The following is a 14,492-nucleotide window of genomic DNA, read 5'->3' on the forward strand; positions in this document are numbered from 1 at the left end:
GTTGCCCTCTATGGTTGTTATTGCCCTGGAAGCTTTGCCTTGTGTGAGTAGTTATTTGGTGGGCTAGGCGATTCTCTCTAGAGTGCATACTTTAGTGATGGGTGTCCATGCAGGTCTGTGATGGGGGTCCGTGCATTAGTGTTACATGCAGGGCTTGGTATTGGGAGGTGAGGGTTGTGATAGTGGGGTGTGTGTGAGGTGGTGGAGTGATGAGAGTGAGGGTAAGGGTGGGGGTTGTGATGGCATGCAGGTAGGGGGAGTGATAGTAATATAGATTTGACTTACCAGAGTCCAGTCCTCCTCCTACTCCTGCCAGGCCCTCAGGATGCATGATTGCCAAGTCTTGCCCCTCACATGGTGTTAGTTGTGGGGGTCCACTGCCAGTCCTCTGTACAGCTATTTGTTGACTTGCTGCTGTGGAACACACCATCCCCCGTAGGTCGTTCCACCTCTTCCTGATGTCGTACCTTGTTCTGGGGTGCTGTCCCACTGCGTTGAACCTGTCAATTATTCTCTGCCACAGCTCCATCTTCCTAGCGATGGGTGTCTGCTGCACCTGTGATCCGAATAGCTGTGGCTCTACCCGGATGATTTCCTCCACCATGACCCTTAGCTCCTCCTCTGAGAACCTGGGGTGTCGTTGTGGTGCCATGGGTGTAGTGTGAGTGGTGTGGGTGAGGGTGTGTGGGGTGATATGTTGGGGTGTGTGATGTAAGGTGCGAGGATAGTGTATAGGTGCTGGTGGTATGTGTCTGTGGTCTTGTCTGTGGTCTTGCTATCTCTCTGGTGGCACATGTTTGTAGTCGTAAAGGTTTGTGGGTAATGTGGGTGCGTGTTTTATAGTGGTGTGGGTGTGTGGGGGTGGTGTGTGTATGGGTGTCAGGTGTGTGTTATTCAAATTGTCCAATGTGGTGTTGTTTTGTATGTGTGTGTGTATTTTGAGCGCGGCGGTATGTACCACCAGTGGTTTAGCGCCATTGAATGACCTCCGCGGTGATTCGTGGGTCATAATGCTGTGGGCGTAGTTCTATTGGCGGAACAGTGTGGATTTTGATACCGCCAGTATATCACTACCTTTGGGCTGGTGGACTTGTCTGTGTGTGGCTGTACAGTGACGAATTGCTATGTATCATAATATGGGTAGCGGTAATCCGCTGCGGCGGTGGTATGTTGGCGGCAGTCAGCATGTCGGTAAACGGTACTTACTGCCAATGTCATAATGAGGGCCATAATCAGGAATAAAGAAACAACTGCACACAATGCACTACTACATGAATGTCTGGATGAAATATAGACATAGTCAGTTGCACTAAGAAATTACATTGTCACACACATATCACACAAGTGTGTTGGGTTGATATTTGACAGCAGCAGCCAAGGAAAAATTTGTGAAGACTACTATACAGATTTATGGTCTAGGTAAGAAAAAAGTAGTCAGGACCTAAAACAGTAGGTTTGTGTCTGCTATGTAATCAAGCAATGTCTGAATGTCACAATCACAGGTGACAACTTAAAACATACCCCTTAGTGGCACTCACATGTTTGACCAAGAGAGAGTTAAATACAGAGACAAAAACACCTAAATGTCTAGGTCTGTCAGACTCAATCCAGTTTGGAATGTGCATGCAAGTCAAGCAAAGCAAAAACAAGTCATAAACCCTTGCCAAAATGTATGTGTGATAATGTACAGAGACATATTGAAATTTGCATGTCCTGCTCAATGCTGTCTGGAGTAATCACACAATCTGAATACACTCATAGTGCAAGTGGCAAAGGTTGTAGAATGCATATGTGTGTGAGTGTTCATGTGAAACAAAGAAATGGGGAAGGTCAGCTGAGAGACTGCCTTACTTAACTTTAACATCGAATATGTGCAGGTGACTCATACACTACACAAGTGCTGTGGCTGGTGTTCAGTGATGTGTGGGGGTCAGTAAGGTTATCTTGAAAACCCTAGAAATGCTAGGGCAAATATTGCTTAGTCTTTAGAAGAAGCTATGTCCATCAATAAAGCTGACACTTATGACTTACTATGATGTGCATGAATGAAGGGACAGCGAGGATCACGAAGATGTGTACTAAGGGTGATCTGCAGGAAGTGCGCCACCAATGTTGAACTAGAAGCATACCTCACAAAATCTGCCTTCAATGTTTGTGAAGGAACACACATTGACAAGTACTTACTGTATGTTAGAAATTGGGTTTTTTGGTTAGCAGTCAGGTTCCGCCTGTCCATGCAAGGACCCTCACTCTAGTCAGGGTAAAAGAGAATCACCCTCAGCTAACCCCCGCTCACCACCTTGGTAGCTAGACACGAGCAGCAGGCTTAACTTCAGAGTGCTAGGTGTAAAGTATTTGTACCAACACACACAGTAATTCAGTGAAGACACTACAAAATGACACAACACAGGTTTAGAAAAACAGAAGATATTTATCTAAACAAAACAAGACCAAAACCACAAAAATCTACAATACACAAGTCACGTTATCAATTAAAATGCAAAAAGAGTCTTCATGTAATTTTAAACACAACGCTTACGCTGTTAGCGTGAAAATGTACCTTGGACACGTCAAAAATAACCCCGCACGGGCGAGTGTGCGTCAAAAAGGGCTTGCGATGCGTCGATATCACTCACGAGCTAGACCTTGGGTTGTTTCTCCTTCAGTCAGGTCGGCTCATGTCATTTCTTCTCTCCACAGGAGAGCGATGCGTCGATCCGGTCAGCACTCTCGGGTCCGGGCAGGCCTTGCTCTGTTCTAACAGGCCCAGCAGTGTTTGCGTCAGAAATCCAGCAGTCCAGCTTCGCAATGACCTGAAAACCACGCAGCACGGGTTGCAATCTCACCAGCTTCCCTCAGCGATGCTGCGATTCGTTTCTCCAGTCGCGTGTCGATCTCCCAGCCGCGCAACAGGCGAGCGTCGATTTCAGCCGTGAAGCCGGCAGCGCATCGATTTGTCAGCCGCGGATCAGATTTGTGTCAATCCTATCCCCGCACGGCAGTCTGTGCGTGGATTTCTCACTCTTGCTAACTGCAGGATAGCTCCACAAACTACAAACTACAGTCACCGGCAGGGCAGCTCTTCTTCCTCAGCTCTTCAGCTCTTCTCCAGGCAGAGGTTCCTCTTGGTTTCCAGAAGTGTTCTAACATCTGTGGTTTTGGGTGCCCTTCTTATACCCATTTTGCCTACTTCAAAGAAAAGTCTCTCTTGTTTGTGAAATTCTGCCTTGGCCAGGCCCCAGACACACACCAGGGGGTTTGAGACTGCATTGTGTCGGGGCAGGCACAGCCCTTTCAGGTGTGAGTGACCACTCCTCCCCAGCCTTTGTGTCACTGTCTAGTGAGAGGTGCCACCATCCCAACTGTCAAACTGACCAAGACAGGGAATCCACAAACAGGCAGAGTCAAAGAAATGGTGTCAGCAAGAAAATGCTCACTTTCTAAAAGTGGCATTCTCAAACATACAATCTTAATACCACCTTTACTAAAATATGTATTTTTAAATTGTGAGCTCAGAGACCCCAAACTCCACATATCTATCCGCTCCCATAGGGAATCTACACTTTAATCATATTTAAAGGTAGCCCCCATGTTAACCTATGAGAGGGGCAGGCCATCCAACAGTGAAAAACGAATTTAGCAGTATTTCACTGTCAGGACATATAAAATACATTGCTATGGCCCTCATTACAACCGTGGTGGTCAGTGTTAAAGCAGCGGTAATACCACCAACAGGCCGGTGGAAAAAAAATGGAATCACGACCATGGCGGAAACCGCCAACATAGACAGCCACTTTAACACTCCGACCGCCACGGTGGTAGAAACAAACACCGCAGCGGTAACCGCCAACAGACAGGCGGAAGACAAGGTTCCACCCACTGTATTCCAACACGCCTATCCTCCACCTTTTCTGGGGTGGTACCAACGCTATCAAAAGCACGGCAGAAACAGGACTTGGAACGGAAACCACTCACCTCTCGACACCCAACGAGGAACAAGGACGCCATGGAGCCCGAACTACAGGTCCTGCTCATGCTGGTCTTCCTCCTCTTGTATCAGGAGCAGGAAAGACGGCGGCGATGACCACGGTGAGTACTGCACCTAGCACACAGGGGAGGGGGAAGGGAAAAGAGAGTGACACACACACGCAACATGCAACACCCCCACCCCCCACCCTCACCCACAACACCATACACACAAACACATGCAGCAACATTGCATATACACCCCGTCATCCCCTGGAAGAACGCAAGTACAAAAGGAAATGATTGTAACAAGTGTAATCAATAAAAATCAGATAGGGCAAATTTAAAAATTGGTATAAACAAATATGTACACCAACTGCACAAGTCTGGATATAAATTAAATCATTGGCCGTGGATCAGTGTCCCAAAATGCATGGGCGAAGCCCACACAAGATACCTGACCTGAAACAAAGAGAACACTGCAGGGGCATCAGATGGGAAATAAACAGGCACCTCAGGGGGAGGGGGAGGAGGGGCACCTCAGCGGGTGAACGGACGACGCCACTGCTCCACGAGGGGGCTCCATGCCCACTGCTGTATCCTGGGGAGTGCAAAGCCACAGTCTCTCAAGTCTTTTCAGTGGGTGGTTTGCCCACTGCTGTATCCTAGGGAGTGCAAAGCCACAGTCTCTCAAGTCTTTCCAGTGGGTGGTTTGCCCACTGCTGTATCCTGGGGAGTGCAAAGCCACAGTCTCTCAAGTGGATAACAGTATCCACTGGTTCCGGAGGGGGCTTTGTGCCCAGAGTGCTTCATCCTGCCAAGGACTGAGGTAGTGGATATGATTCTTAACTGGTTCTGGAGGGGGCTTTGTGCCCAGAGTGCTTCATCCTGCCAAGGACTGAGTTAGTGGATGTGATTCTCCACTGGTTCTGGAGGGGACTTTGTGCCCAGATTGCTTCACATGCAGTGTGGCAGGTCCAATTCCCTCACCTAGGTATGTGTGCCACGAGATTGCCTGGAACAGGTAGCATGATACGCCATGGAGGCAGAGACACACTCCACCCTGCTGCGACTTCGCCTGCCACCTGCAGGTACAAACAGTGCTGGGAATCATGCCTCATGTACGCTGGGCAGGGTTCAGGACGTCTCCTGCAGCCTCGGACGGCTGCCCACTGGGGATGATTGCCATGTCAGCTGTGGTGGCACCGTCTGAGCACGTCGGAGGGCTGGTGGCGGTGGTTGCGGCGGTGTCTGTAGCGGAGGTACTGGCGGTGGTGCATGTGTCTGCACCTGTTGAGGGACACAGCAGGACGTCTCCTGCAGCCTCGGACGGCTGCTCACTGGGGATGACGCTGGGGACTGTTGCTGAGGCAGCAGACGTGCAGGTGGCGGTGCTGGTGTTGGTGCAGGTGGTGGTGTCCACCGCCGTACTGGTTGATGTTGTGGTTGACAGAAGGGGTGACTTTGGTCCCTCATCCGGAGCCACCGTGCCCTGTCCTGACCCACTCTTCAGCTTGTGTCCCTTCCCCACCTTTGATTTTGCTGCTGGTGCCTTGCCACTGTCCCCTTTTGGCCTGGAGGAGCCCTTGCTTTCTGGTAGGTGCGGCTTCTCCCTCCGGCATGTGGGCACCTTCTTCACCTTGGCAGGTGGCGGAATGGCCTGCTCCTTGACCGGAGTTGCTGGGACCACTGTGCTTTAGGATTTGGTGGCTGAGGTACTGGGCTGGGACCTGGACAGCCTGGCCCTAGGGAAAGGGCGGGGGAGGTGTAGGGAAGCAGTGAAAGTTTGTGAGGAAGAGTTTCTTAGACACACTGGGACAGGAAGATGGAGGGGGTTTGGGAGTGGAGGAAGACGTACTGGTTGTAGGAGGTGTACGTTTGCTGAATTTGGGTGAATGTGCATGGGCCGGAGGCTGTTGTGAGGTGGATGGCTGTTGGGCGGGTGTGTGCCTGCGTTTGTGTAGTTTGGGAGGAGGGCTCACAGACACACTGGGAGAGGACACGGGATGTGTGAATGGTGGTGGGGGTGGTGATTGCACGTGAGCGGTGTGTGGTGATGGGCGTGCTGGTGATGGAGGAAGTGGCTGAGGATGTAGTGCATGCAGGTGTGAGTGGAGACGTGACAGGGAGGGAGGAGGAGGACGTGGAGGAGGGGGACACAGTGGAGGCAGTGGATGTTGGTGTGTCTGCATGGGGATGTGATTGTGTGAGTGCTGGTGGGATGTGTGGTTCTTATGTTTGCCATGTCCACTCTTGTGTGTTGATGAGTGTACATTCTGGTCTGATGGTGTGCTTGGGATAGGCTGAGGCACATGGGATTGGGTCTGGGTGGAGGAAGTTAGAGGATGGGAGGCTGGACACAGGGACAATGGCTGCCATCAGTGATTTGACAGAGCCTGAAATGTTCTCTGTTGGGCCGTCTGGCCAAAATTAATGCACACCAGGTATGCATTTGTTTGCTGCAAATGCCTCTCAACACCCTGGATGGCATTCAAAATGGTAGATTGCCCAACAGTGAGGGATCTCAGGAGGTGAATAGGCTCCTCACTGAGAGCAGCAGGGCTGACTGGGACAGGGGCTGAGGGGCCTGTGGTGAAGGAGATGCCCACCCTCCTGGGTGAGCGGGCACGGGAAACACGCTGAGGGGCTGCTGGGAGGGCGGTGCTGGTAGGGGGTGTGGCGGCTGTACCTGTTGATGCGGTGGGCACAGAGGTGCCTGCCACCGCAAGGGAGCTCCCATCAGAGGAGGAGTCGCTGTCGCTGGTGTATGCTCCTATCCCCGTCACGGAGCTCCCCTCGCCTTCCGTCCCACTGGTGCCTTCAGACTCCGTTACTTCACCCTCCAGGGCCATGTGGGATGCAGCTCCCGCCTGCTCCGGTGATTTAATGAAAAGGTGACTTCCCACATCAAAGATTTTAAAAAGTCATGAGCAAAATGCTTCAAAAATTATTTTATTCCATTGTAAGATAGAAATTCAGTTCCAAAGGAATTTAGTCCAATTAAATTAAAGACGAAATTGAAAATAAAGAGTGCTTCGTTGATCAGCAAAATTGATAATCCAGTCCGAAAGGTTGGAAAAAAGGTCAGGTAGGGGTGTACGATGGTGTAACAGGCAACACGTGTTTCGCCCCTTAAGCGAGTAGGCGGGGGCTTTCTCAAGGCCAATTCAAAACAATATGCAAAGAACTTCAGACATTAAATTGTCGCAGTTGAAGGTAGGAATCTGGTTCGGTGTTAGAAAATCAAGGAAAAATGCTGTGAAGTCACCGGCGCGTCCCGCGGTAAATCGCTTGCTCCGGTGCCATTGCTCCTCCGCCAGATGATGCTAATGCACGCAAGAACAGGGTGACAAAACAAAAAGGGGGGGGCAGACAGAAGAGACACATGGTCAATGTATGCAACTCCACTACCGTTGGCGGACCCAACACACAGGGAGCAGCCCTATGCACTAAGCCATGCACTAACAGTGCAGGAGAAAAGCACATGCCCAAGGGGAACTCTCTCTAGCCCATTTCATGCACAGCTGGAACCCATGGGAGCCTGACTAGATGTAGAGGGCAAATACCACCTTTGGGGTTGGACTGGGAATGAGGCTGCAAAACAATGGATCTACCTTTGCGCGTCTGCCCTGGCCTAGGGGAACCCACAGTCCACCACCCCCACCCAGACACCTCGTCAAGGGCGCAGAGTCAGCTGAATGAGAGTGTACTCACCCCCTTGTGGCTGCTGTGATGCCCTCAAGCGCCCATCCAACTCCGGATATGCCACTGCCAGGATCCGGTACATCAGGGAGGTCATGGTGCGACGGGCAACCCTTCCACATTGGGAGTCCATCCCCAGCTGGGCCTCCGCCGTCTTCTCGCTCCAGCGGCACAGGTCCTCCCATCTTTTCCGGCAGTGGGTGCTCCATCTAGGGTAGACCCCCAGGGTCCGCACTCCCTTCGCGATGGCACCCCAAATACCCTTCTTCTGGTGGGCACTGACCTAGAGGAAAAGTGAAGTTAGAATGGATGTTACTCTCCCGTACAGTTCTTCTCACACATTCCCCACAAACCTCCCACCCTGGCTCAGAAAAACATACACACATACTATCCTCACATGCTGGCCTGTCCCCCCCTTACATCCACGACACTCCATACAATCATGTGCCATCCACCATGCTCACAGTGTACTCACCTGTTTGTCTGGAGGACTGTACAGTTGCTTGTACTGGGGGAGGACACCATCCACTAGTTTCTCCAACTCCTCCGAAGTGAAGGCAGGGGCCCATTCCCCAGACACTGTAGCCATTGTCGCTTCCAGACACAGGTTACAGCAGCACTTGCAGTGTAGGTCCTCTCCTGTTGAAGGTCGGGTATCAAGTGAGGGAACTGATAGAAAATGTCGGTCACGTACACGGCGGTGCGTACCGTCACCACCGGCGTACATCGTCATTGCCTCCTGGAACCTATAGGGCCCAATGATAACCAATGCTGAATTGCGCTGCGGTCTTCGACCGCCTACCGCGACGGTGTACAACGCCAGCTCAGTTACTTCATTTCCCCTTGTCCCAGATTCCGGTGCTTCCATCTGACAGGTGGCTCCCTATACTACTCACCGAAGAAGGTGTGCCAGATCATCGTGGCCTGCTGTATGTTGCACAACCTTGCTTTGCGCCGGCAGATGCCTTTTCTGCAGGAGGATGGGCCAGATGCTGGTCTTGTGGCAGCTGTGGAGCCTGTGGACAGTGAAGAAGAGGAAACAGAAGAAGATGTAGACAAACATCATCATGCAATACTTCCAGTGAGACGCAGGTAAGAAGATGGAACTGCTTCCCACATCTCATACTATTGTAGGACCTAGCATATGTCTGCCTTTTTACCTCTGTGTATGGACCCTGACTTGTCACTTTGGCTTTGCATTTCACAGATCTGAGTCCCAATTTGTGCCCTCTGCTATGTTTACTCCTGGCCTACAGCTGTGTAACATTGGTATGTGAACAAGTACATTGACATTGCTATATTCCAGAGATTTTGCAATTACACATTTGTGAAAGAACAGACTGACTCCAGATTTTTGGGTGATTCAAGGGTGTTTATTTCTGTGCAAATAAGTGGAGGGGGTGTAAAATGGGCTGCGGTGATAGTGGGGGAATGTCCATGGCAGAGTCCAGTCTCTTGGTCTCACAGGTGCATAGTCCAATGGGGCATAGGAAGTGGAGCCATGGCAGTTTAAGGTGGACAGGGTGACAAAGTGGGACAGAAGGGTGACATTCAGGAGGGTCTTATTTTCTGGCAGAGGTCTTTGCAATGTTCTCTGTCTTGTTCCTGGATCTCAGGGACCATTTGTGGGGTGGTTCTCCTTCTGCAGGGGGTGGGGTGCTGGTGGCCTGTTGGTTCTGTGGCGGAGCCTCCTGTCCACTAGCGCTGGCGGAGGTGGAGGGCTGTTCATCGTCCAGGCTAGTGTCAGTTGGTGTGCCACTGTGTCCCTCATGGTGTTGACAAGGTCTGCCAGCACCCCTGCAATGGTGACCAGGGTGGTGTTAATGGACTTCAAGACCTCCCTGATCCCCAGGTAGTGTTCCTCCTGCAGCCGCTGAGTCTCCTGAAACTTGGCCAGTACCGTGCCCATGGTCTCCTTGGAATGGTGGTAAGCTCCCATGATGTTGGACAGTGCCTCATGGAGTGTTGGTTCCTTGGGCCTGTCCTCTCTCTGTCGCTCAGCAGTCCTCCCATCTTCCCTGTTATCCTGTGCCTCTGTCCCCTGAACCGTGTGCCCACTTCCACTGACCCCAGATCCCTGATTTTCTTGGGTTGGTGGGTTTGCCTGGGTTCCCTGTAGTGGTGGACACACTGCTGATTGACGTGTCCTGGGGACAGAGGAATGGGCCCACTGGGCGGGTGCTGTGGCGGTGTTTCCTGAGGGAGGAGGTTCAGTGGTGGTTTGGGACTGTGTCAGGGGAACCAACTGTTCCGAGGTCTCTGATGGGCCGGACTGGTCATCTTGATCCAGGCGTGCAGAGCTGCTGTCGTCACTGTGGGCCTCTTCTGTGGGGGGACTGGATATGTCTGGCACCTCCTGACCGGTGACGTTGGGTATGGGTCCTGTTGGGGTGTAAATGTGTAGTTTTAGTATCTGTGTGTGCCATCTTGTGCATTGGGTGAGGTACCCTCTACTCCTGTGCTTGCATAATTGTGTTTGCCCTTTTGTGAGTTGGTTTGGGGTCTGTGGGGGTATCTGTACTGGACATGCTTTGGTGACGGTGGTCCATGGATAGGTGTTGCATGCAGGGCCTTGGTATTGAGATGTGTGGGTTGTGATAGTTGGACATATGTGAGATGATGCAGTGATGGGAGTGAGGGTAAGGGTCGGGGTATGTGATGGCATGCAGGTGGGGTGGGGGATATGGTAATAAAGATATGACTTACCAGAGTCCAGTCCTCCTGCTACTCCTGCAAGGCCCTCAGGATGCAGTATTGCCAAGATTTGCTCCTCCCATGTTGTTAGTTGTGGGATAGGAGGTGGGGGTCCACCGCCAGTCCTCTGTACAGCAATGTGGTGTCTTGAAACCACTGAACGCACCTTCCCTGTAGGTCGTTCCACCTCTTCCTGATGTCATCCCATGTTCTTCGATGCTGTCCCACTGCGTTGACCCTGTCGACGATTCTCCGCCATAGCTCCATCTTCCTCGCAATGGAGGTGTGCTGCACCTGTGATCCGAAAAGCTGTGACTCTACCCGGATGATTTCCTCCACCATGACCCTGAGCTCCTCCTCTGAAAACCTGGGGTGTCTTTGAGGTGCCATGATGTGGTGTGGGTGATGTGTGAGGTGCTGTCTGTTGTGATGTGTGGTGGGATGTATTGGTATGTGTTGTTTGAGGTGCATGGATGTTGTATAAGTGATGGTGTTGTGTGTCTGTGGATGCTGGTGTTGTGTTTGCTAATCTCTCTCTCTGGCCTTCGTCCAAATTTTACATTGTAAGGGTTTGTGGGTAATGTGGGTGTGTGTTTTATAGTGTTGTGAGTGTGTGGGTGTGGTGTGTGTATGTGTATCAGGTGTGCGTATTTCGAATTGTCCAATGTGGTTGTGTTTTGTAAGTGTGTGTGTATTTTTTTCAGGGCGGGGGTGTGTACTGCCGATGGATTACCGTGGTTGAATGACCGCTGCGTTGATCCATGGGTCGTGATAGTGTGGGCGTATTCTTGTTGGCGTGACGGTGTAGGTTTTTGTATCGCCAGTTTATCACTGACCTTTGGTGTGGCGGACTTATGTGGGTTTCTGTATTGTGGTGGATTCTGAGATGTGCGTCGTAATACCTGTAGTGGAATTCCGCAGCCGCAACGGTATGTTGGCGGTCTTCAGCACAGCGGACAGCGGGATTTACCGCCAGGGTTGTGTTGAGGGCCTACATGTCCTACCTTAACCATACACTACACCCTGCCCTTGGGGCTACCTAGGGCCCACCATAGGGTTGTCTTACATGTAAGAAAATGTAAGGTTTAGGCCTGGCAAGTGGGCACACTTGCCAAGTTAATTTTACAGTTAACAACGGCACACACAGACAGTGCAGTGGCAGGTCTAAGATATGATTACAGAGCTACTAAGGTGGGTGGCACAACCAGTGCTGCAGGCCCACTAGTAGCTTTCGATGAACAAGCCCTGGGCACCTCTAGTGCACTGTACTAGGGACTTACCAGTAAATCAAATATGCCAATCATGGATGAACCAATTACATACACATTTTGTATAGGAGCACTTGCACTTTACTTTAGCACTGGTTAGCAGTGGTAAAGTGCCCAGAGTAACAAAAACAGCAAAAACAGAGTGCAGCACACATCAACAATCTGGGAAACAGAGGCAAAAGGTTAAGGGAGACCATGCCAAGGATGAAAAGTCTAACACGTGTCCCCCCAGCTGAAATTGGGGAGCAACTACCCAACCTCATGGGAGTTCTCATCACTAAGGCGGAAGAACCTGGACAGATCATCAGCATTGGCATGTTCTGTACCAGGACGGTGTTCCACCGTAAAGTCCACACCCTGTAGGGAAATGGACCACCTCAACAGTTTTGGATTCTTACCCCACATCTGCATTAGCCATCTGAGGGGCCTGTGGTTGGTCTGAACCCGGGAGTGAGTTCTGAAAAAGTAGGGCCTTAGCTTCTTCAGCGCCCAGACCACAGCAAATGCTTCACGTTATATGGCATTCCACCTACGTTCACTGGGAAATAACAACCTTGTAATGAAGGCTACCGGTTGATCTAGGCCCTCTTCAATAAGATGTGAGAGTACTGCTCCAGTACCATGCTCTGAGGCATCTGTTTGCACAACAAACTCCTTGGAGTAGTCAGGTGACTTCAGCACAGGTGTTGTGCATAAGGCAGCCTTCAGGGCATCAAAATCGGTCTGGCAAGCCTCTGTCCAGATCACCTTTTTGGTTTGCTTCTTAGAAGTCAACTCAGTCAAGGAGGTAACAATGGTACCATATCCCTTGACAAACCTTCTGTAGTAGCCAGTGTGACCTAGAAAGGCTTTCACCTCAGTCTATGTTTTGGGAGGCTCCCAAGCCAGAATGGTGTAAATTTTTGGCTGTAGGGGTGCCACCTGGCCACTCCCTACCTGGTGTCCCAAGTACACCACAGAAGCCTTCCCTATTTGGCACTTGCTTGCCTTAATAGTGAGGACTGCTTTCTGCAGGGCCTCTAACATTCTCCAGAGGTGTTGCCGGTGTTCCTCCCATGTGGAACTGAAAACAGCAATGTCATCCAGGTAGGCGGCACTGACATCATCCAGCCCAGCCAACACCTGGTTGACTAACCTCTGAAAGGTGGCAGGGGCATTTTTCATCCCAAATGGCATCACTTTAAATTGAAAGTGCCCATCCGGGGTAGAAAATGCTGACCTCTCCTTGGCTCCCTCAGTTAAGGCAATCTGCCAGTACCCAGATGTTAAGTCAAACGTACTGAGGTACTTGGCAGCTTCCAACCGGTCAATGAGCTCTTCAGCTGGGGGGATAGGGTGTGCGTCTGTCTTGCTGACTGCATTGAGTCCCTGGTAGTCCACACAGAACATGTGTTCTGGAGTGGCACCAGATGCAGCAGCCTTTGGGACCAATATCACTAGGCTGGCCCAAGGACTGCTGGAATGCTCAATAACCTCATCCTTAATGCCAGCCCTGACCCTGTCAGTCACCCTGTAAACCTTTTGTTTAATACAGAGGTCTTCAAACTGGGGGGCCTCAAGTGATCCCAGGGGGGGCGTCAGACACTGGCCAAAAGAAGCATTATACAGATAGCAGGCCTTTGTTTTATTCAGAAGCATGTTATTGCATTTAAACAAAGGTAACAGTACTTAACTACAATGTTTTAATAGGTCTAGACATATTTAAACATTGTCATCTTTATAAAATAATTGTGAAAAATTCTGGGGGGGGGCAAAGATTTTTATTTTTCAACTGGGGGGTGCAGCATTAAAAAGTTTGGGGACCACTGGTTTAATGGGTGTACTGTCCCCAGTGTTCACATCATGTGTGCACAAGTGTGTGACTCCTGGGATCGGTGAAAACAGTGAGACAAACTGTCTCAGCACCTGGCGACAATCCGTCTGCTGCTCTACAGTCAGGGAGGGGGATAATGATATCCGCCATCGTCAGGCTGCCTTTGGGCAGTAGTCTGGCAGTGGTGGAGGGCCGCCTGTGGCGGCCCTCCCATGTTCAATATATGGCGATTCAGACTGCCATAGTGGTGGCAGTCTTTTCCGCTGCCGCCGGCATGGCAGTCTGAACCGCCAAGTTCATAATGAGGGCCTGTGTGTTAGAAAATACCACTTTTAGAAAGTGAGCATTTTCTTGCTTAAACCATTTCTGTGACTCTGCCTGTTTGTGGATTCCCTGTCTGGGTCAGTTTGACAGTTGGGCTGGCTGCATCTCTCACTAGACAGTGACACAAAGGGAGCTGGGGTGTAGTCTGCATTTCCTGATGAGCCATCTGTGCTAGGAGGGAGGGGAGGAGTGGTCATGCACATCTGAAACGGCTGTGCCTGCCCTCACACAATGCAGTCTCCACCACCCTGGGGTGTGAATGGGGCCTGGGCAAGGCAGGATTTCACAAACAAGAGAGACTTTTATTTGAAGTAGGCCTACTTCAAAGGGCAAAATGGGTATAAGAAGGGAACCCAAAACACAGACTTTAGAACACTTCTGGAAACCAAGAGGAACCTCTGCCTGGAGAAGAGCTGAAGAGCTGCCCTTCCTGTGACTGTGCTTTGCGGAGCTGTCCTGCAGTTGCTGCTTCTGCCTGTGCTAGAGGACAAAGACTGAACTTTGTGTTGCCTTCCTTCTTGTGAAGAACTCTCCAAGCCTCCTGTTATTTGAACTCTCAGGAACAGCAAAGATTTCTCTCTGCCAGCACCTGGAGCCTCTGCTGAGACTCTTACTCTGCCAAGTGGTGCCCATCCAGTTCCTGGGGTCCCTAAAGGAGAAGCTGGCAGGACAAGAGTGAGAAATCCACGCACAGACCGCAGTGCGGCAAAAAGATTGATGCAACT

Source organism: Pleurodeles waltl, chromosome 1_2 (assembly GCF_031143425.1).
Source record: "Pleurodeles waltl isolate 20211129_DDA chromosome 1_2, aPleWal1.hap1.20221129, whole genome shotgun sequence".
In the NCBI taxonomy this organism is placed as follows: Eukaryota; Metazoa; Chordata; class Amphibia; order Caudata; family Salamandridae; genus Pleurodeles; species Pleurodeles waltl.